This window comes from Coturnix japonica, chromosome 2 (genome assembly GCF_054131305.1).
Source record: "Coturnix japonica strain WE chromosome 2, WE-NBRP24, whole genome shotgun sequence".
Taxonomy (NCBI): Eukaryota; Metazoa; Chordata; class Aves; order Galliformes; family Phasianidae; genus Coturnix; species Coturnix japonica.
In genome coordinates this window covers 30,873,351-30,880,348 of record NC_140664.1, presented here as the reverse complement: position 1 = coordinate 30,880,348, position 6,998 = coordinate 30,873,351, and positions in this window count along the sequence as shown.

Here is a 6,998-nt window from a genome sequence, read left to right as displayed (position 1 = left end):
GCCGCTGGGAACGGTAGTTCGGCACGGGGGGACGCCGAGGCCGGGCAGGAAGGAGCTTCGGCGGTTTGGAAGGAGCTCGTTGTGCTTCACGGGCTGCGTGCCGGCATCGGGCTGACAGCCACGGGGCAGCGCCGCTCGGCACCGGCATCACCCGGCACCGGCAGGTTGCGGCAGGTGCGGGATGACGGCCGGGCAGGCGGGGCGGATGGACGCGGGCCTCGCTCAGCGCTGCGGGGCTGTGTCACCGCATGAGCAGCTCCGCTCACTGCGGTCACTGCCCGCGTGGGAACGGGGGGAGAACGTGCTGTGAGGAAGGGCCCGTGGGCTGGGATCACTCACTGCTTATTGTCATGGGCTGAGTGTGCAGCATGGGAGAGCAGTGCAGTTTATTGCCTATGACTAACAGTGAGAACCAAAAGCAAGCTAAAACCACCTTCCTTCCCTTCCACCCTGTTCTACCTCCACCCTGTGAGCAGTACAGGAAAATGGGGCAGCTGCTCCTCCGCAGTCCCTCCCTGCCCCTGCTCCGAGCCCATGCCTCCCATGGGATGCCGTCCTTCCCTAGCTGGTTCCCCCGTGGGCTTCCCACAGGCTGCAGCTCTGCCTGCACCACTTCAACATGGGTCTGTACCACGGGGCGAAGCCTTCAGGAGTGCACTGTTCAGCACAGGGCCCCACAGCTCCTGCTGGGGCTCAGTTAGCTGGGGCTCCTTCAGCCACACACACTGCTGCCCCTGGGCTCTTCCATGGCTGCCCATGGTGCCCATGGGCTGCAGGGGTACGGCCTTCTCCACTGTGGGCCTCTCCTGGAGGAGAGGCTCTATGCCTGAAGCACCTCCTGTCCTCCTCCTGCACTGAGCTTGCTGGCTGCAGGGCTGTTTCTTCCCCATTTCTCACTCCTATCTCCCAGCTGCTGCTGCCCAGCAGTATTTCCCTTCCTTAAATCTGCTCTCCTAGAGCACACCCAGCATCGCTCGTGGCTCAGCTCTGGCAGTGGCAGGTCCCTTCTGGAGCGTCTGGAGGTGGCTCTGATCTGACATGGGGCAGTGCTGGGCTCTGCTTACAGAGGCCACCCATGCAGCCTCACTGTGACCAAAACCTTGCCATGTAAACCCAAAATAGGGGGTTTGTTCTGGGGCTGCTGGGGCTCCCTCACCCCAGTGGGGCTTGCTGTCCCCACAGCTAGGCCATGCCCTGTCCCAGGGGTGAGCAGAGGACACAGAGGTGTGGCTCAGCTGCTGGCTGCTGATAGCACCCAGGCAAGACATGGGAGGCCACAGGGTGAGGCATTAGCACCAGTGATCCCTCCTGCTGATGTCACCATGCTGATAAGGAGGGAGCATGGCTGGTGCGGCCCTTATCTGCAGTGGCCATCTGAAATGGCACTGCACTGCCTGGGAGACAAGCAGCAAGAAAGCAGAAAGGGAGCTGGGGTATTGATGACAGCAGCTCAGTGTAAACCAGCAGCATGCTCTGGCAGCTATGAGGGAAAACCACATTTGGGGGTACATTAAGTACAGCATAGCCAGCCGGCTGAAAGAGGCAACTGTCCCACTTTACTTAGCATTGGTGTGGCCTGACCTGGAATATCGCGTGCAGTTCTGGTTTCTCCAATATAAGAGAGATGTTAAGGTCCTTGAAAGGAGGGCAACAAAGAAGGTAACAGTGCTGAAAGCATGTCCTGTGAGGGGAGCCTGAGGGCACTGTGTTGTGAAGGCTGGAGGAGGGGAGGCCTCGCTGCTCTCTGCAGCTCCATGAGGGGGGAAGAGGAGGAAGGTGCTGGGCTCTGCTCCTGGGAAATGAAGGCAGCATGGAAATGCACAGAGCTGTGTCAGGAGAGTGTCAGACTGGGCATTAGGAATCATTTCTTTACTGAGGGTGGTCAGTAGAATGGGTTTCCTAGAGAGGTGTTGACACCCCATGCTTGTCAATGTCAAAGCGGCATTGGAACAATGCCCTTAATAATATGCTCTAACTTCTGGTTAGCCCTGAAATGGTCAGGCCGTTTGACTCTTTGTAGATCCCTTCCAACTTAAAGTTTCTGACAAAAGTCAGAGGAAAAAGTGTTCACAATTTCCAGCCTAATTACTGCATCTGGCAGCACATCCATGCAGTGATCTCAAGAGGAGTTACTTCAGGCTTTTAAGTTCTCTCAAAACCATTCCTGAAAGGGATTTATCTTTTAATAAAGGAAAACCAAAGTGGACATTCTGGAAGACAAGACAGCACCTCACTAAGTCTGCCAGCCTTGACAGCTCAGCCACATTTGATATCCTCTGGAAGTGTAGAACTGAGTCCTATCAGAGATCACAGCAACAACCACAGCTTTTTCACAGGCAAAGTGAACAGCAGCATCACGGTCAGGTGGAGGAGGATTACTTTCATATATTTGATGATCACCATTGTCACAAAGTTATATCTATTTACAATGGCTCAGAAGAGTGATTACTTCAGCAGCAGGATTTATCTCAACCCGTGGTACTTTGCAGATGATGCACTGCCAGCAACAATATCCAGGCAACCACTTCAGGTTGAGGATGTAATATCTTAATGTTAAGTCTGATCTTCACCCAAGCTGTTCTCTCTCTTCCTCATCCTACACTCTCAAGAAGGGCTTATCCCTAGAGGAAAGCAATTACTTCCCAGAGGTATTTGTTTCTGAGAGCCTTTAGAAGAGCAATAGCAGAAGTGTCCTGTGAAGGGGTTTCTAGATAAATAGAAATAAAAGGTTTAGGCAGTGTGCCAAGGATGATGATGAACTGGAATATGCTCTGATTTGTCAGGAAGTGAAAGTTGTCATCAGCCGTTGGCCACATCCGTGTACAGAACTGAGTGCTCTACATACCCTGTGTTAAGGATAGAGAACAGCTAACGGTCTGGTGGTGTCTCACCACATGGAGCAGCCCCAGATCCCTCTCCCTTTAAGCCAGTCCTACGTTCCAAGCCTGGACTGCCTGTACTTTGCTGCCATTGCTTATATCAGGTGTTACCAACAACCAGAGCATAAGCAGCTAAGTTCACCTTAGCATGCCTAAAGTGTGCCACAGCCCAGCCCATGTTTTTGTCCACAAGTTGCAGCCAAGCACAGCGCTCCAGAAGGACAGGAATCACCAGTGAGCAGCTTCAGGTCAGCCTTCATCGAGGTTTGGGGCAATTAGTGGTAAGCTAATGATATTTCAAAACAGCAGCTTACTTTTTGTGTGGGAATGGGGTTGGTAATGCCTGACCTGGATTCATCCAACACAACATCCTCCATTTCCCTCTTCTCTGGCCTCTTGATTGCTTCCAAACTGAAAAACTATTCTCCTGTACTTCTAGATGGACACAGCTTGAGCTGTTGCCATTGCTGCAGGTTCTGGCCTTCCTGCACTAGTAGGTGCACCTTGCAAACACTGTGGCATTCCCGTACACCAAGCCAAATCTGGGCTGCTCAAAATGAGGCAGGCATATGTTAGCAAAAGAAAAAGTATGAAACAACATGCCAAAAGGAAGTACGAGGCAGACATTCTAATTCCACTGCTAATTACATCTACCCAAATTACCCATTAAAGACTTTGCTGATGAGAAATCAACATCGCCTGTTTTTGTGCAGGTACAGCCTGGCCCAGTTGGAGCAAGGCTCCAGCTGCCTCCCTCCTTTCCTTCCTGCTCAGAGCAGGAACAACCTCTGCATGCAAGACAGGCTGCTCAATGGCTGCTCTGTTTTGCTCATTTGCTTTTCTTTTTTCCTTTTTTTTCTTTCTTTTTTTTTTTTTTAATGTGGGTTTTTATTTTGCTTCTTGGATCAAAATCTGGTTCCTAGGCCTCATCTTGCAAGCCAATTTAATTGATTTCACACGCAAACTACTTCTCAAAATTAGGGCTCTGCATTTTTTATCCTGAATTATCTCTTTGAGACTCATTGCTGGCATTAAAGGAGACAATTAGCAAAATTGATTCATCAGAACTGGCAGTGTCCTGCAACCGGCAATAGAAATCGATCTTTAGGGCAGCCAGCCATTACAAAAGAGGACAATGTAAGTGTTATTAGCTTAGATATGTAACCTGATTACACAGAAATCTCAATGGAACCTACCGTGAATATTTATCTGCGCTCTGTCAAATACAAATTGACAGGATTAGTTATAATGGTGCAGTCCCATTATGCAAAGAGATAAATGCCTCAAAATAAAATAGGTTGAGCAACTAACACACTGACTGCCGTATTGATTTGTATGTTCACAGAGCATGCACAGTCACTGATCGCAGCAGCGGTTAAAGGTTTACTTCAGTCTCTGTGTGTCCCGATCACATGCCTGCTCCTTAGTGAAACTGGCTGCAAATGCTCAGTTTAGAAGAGACAAACCAACAGCCATATCCAGTACAGATGAATTCCCAAGGCAAGGATGTAAATTAAAGGCACAAACAAGGAGTGCTTCTTACAGAGCACACAGGGCACTGATGCCGACTTGTGATTGTGCTTAAATGTTGAAGTATTTGAGAGACAGAAAGCTCGTATTTTTCAGATTTGAAGAAGCAGGAGAGAACCTCGTATACAAGGGTAGAATGAAAAACTTTACAGTACTTTAGGAAAAACTTATTTACAGAAAGGGTAGTTAAGTACTGGAATAGGCTCCCCGGGGAGGTGGTTGAGTCGCCATCCCTGGATGTGTTTAAGAGCCATTTGGATGTGGTGCTCAGGGATATGATTCAGCAGAGGATTGTTAGAGTTAGGGTACTATGGTTAGGCTGCAGTTGGACTTGATGATCTTCAAGGTCTTTTCCAACCTGGGTAATTCTATGATTCTATGATGGGAGGTGATGAGCTGGGTGGAAACACAGAATCAAAACCACTCTCTCCAGATTTCTTCTGAGGATTTTAACCTACATGTTATTACAGCAGAAATAGAAACTAGAGGTACCCTTTGGACTGGTTTATTGCACTGACCTTTAGCAACTCAAGTGCACAGACATCCTTACCACTAGCAGAAATAGCTGGCAATAAAAGGTGTATGATAGATAGAAATTAGCATTTAAAAGATACTTAGTCCATTTTACTTTGCCTAAAGTTCTTTAAAAAAGTAGATCTGCTAAAACAAAGAAATATAACCCTACTACTGGATAAGAATTGCTTTGAGAAGAAGTTTTGCTTGAATCTGATGTTAGGCCATCCACAATAACAAAGAAGACGTATTGCTTATTAAAAAGTAACAGCCCTTTGGCCTTTGGGATGTATTCATAGAATCATAGAATCTTTTGAGATAGAAGGGATTTTCAAAGGCCACCTAGTCCAACTCCCCTGCAATAAACAGGGACACCTACAGCTACATCTGGTTGTTCAGAGCCCCACCCAGCCTGACCTTGAATGTCTCCAAGGACAGGGCATCCACCACCTTTGGATGTCAGGGGGAAGTTCTTTACACAGAGTGGTGAGGTGGTGGAACAGTATGCCCGGAGATGCTGTGGATGCTCCATCTCTGGAGCTGTTCAAGACCAGGTTGGATGGGGACCTGCCTTCCTGACTCCATCCCTACATAGCTCAGCAGCATTCCTGTACTCCTCATATGGCACCTGTCCCTGTTTCCATTGCCTGTGCATTTTCTTCTTGCTCTCCAGTTTGACCAGCAGGCCCTGTCTAGCCATGCCAGACTCTTGCTTTCCTTTCCTGACTTCCTATACCATAGGATGGAGATTTACTGTGCACTAAGGAAAGATCTGCCAGCTCTTTTCCTCCTATGACCGAGGTGGACCCCATCAGCAGCCATCAGGCTGGAGAACTGATTTACTCCAGGCCGTAAAATCGTTTGCTTGCATCATGGAAAAACAGATGTGCAGTGATTTTCAATTAATTCTTCTCCTTCTCTGATTTACCAGAAAAACAGCAACAAAATACAAATTGGTCTCAGAGATTTTTTAATTTCTAATCTGTATTATTATTATTTCCACAAAATTACTGTTGGTATTTATGCTCTTAAGCACAACGCTGACAGCCTGAAGCCGAGACAGATGCCAGTAGCCGGGCTGAAACTCTCTGGTGCATTGCTTTGCTGGGCTCGGTTCTGGCAGTAGGTGTCAGCAGCAGCTCACCAAGGAGCTCTCTGGTGCCAGAAGCGCCGCTGAGCAGATGATGCATTAGGCTGTAGGGTACCACTCTAATCCAATAAAGAAAAGCAGAGTACGAGTGCAGAGCATCCCAGATGATTGCAGACAACTGAGCCGATGAGCAAGACACACTGTGAGTGAGGCTTTAGTTTCACACTTGGGTTTATTCACACAGCAGATGGGGTAGAGTCATGTGCAAGGCACACATTGATATTGTTACTCGTTGAAGAATGTTGCACATGGAGAACATGAACACCTGCTCTGAGGTCCAGAACGCAGCAGGAAAACTGCTCAAACAGCAGCAACAAGGCAGGAGTGAAGAGAAAGCAAAGCAAAGGTCTGGCTGTGACCTGACTGCCATAGACAGCTGTGTAAGGAAGATTCAGTGGCTGTCATTTGAAGGCAAGGATTTCAAATAAAATCATACTCATGTCCTTAATTACCACCAAATTCATTTCACACATTAAAAGATACCTTCTGGTAAATGAGTACAGTGGGAGAAAGCTTGCTAAAAAGTAGAAAGTTTGGGTGATACACTGTTGATACAGAAGTAAGGCATCCTATAGGGAAAGCTGTCTGAATTTGGCGCTGAGCAAATCCACATACATGAGAAGTGATGCCTGTTTTATCAGGACATTCATGAGTTCCAATATCCTCTCACATGACGCTTTATAATCCAGCTAGCCAACAACACACAGATCGGATACTGCTGTCCTAGCTCAAAAAGCCTGGGTTATAGCACACTTATGTAACCGCACAGAGCAGCTGGTCAGCACCAAACTGCAAAAGCCTACAAAATGAGGTTATGCAGGCATCTGTCCTCAGTCTGCTCATCAGCTACGTGCAAGGTTACATTTATTAAACTTGGGGACACACTAAGCTGCAAAGAGTTGCAAGCACTCTGAGGGAGAAATTTG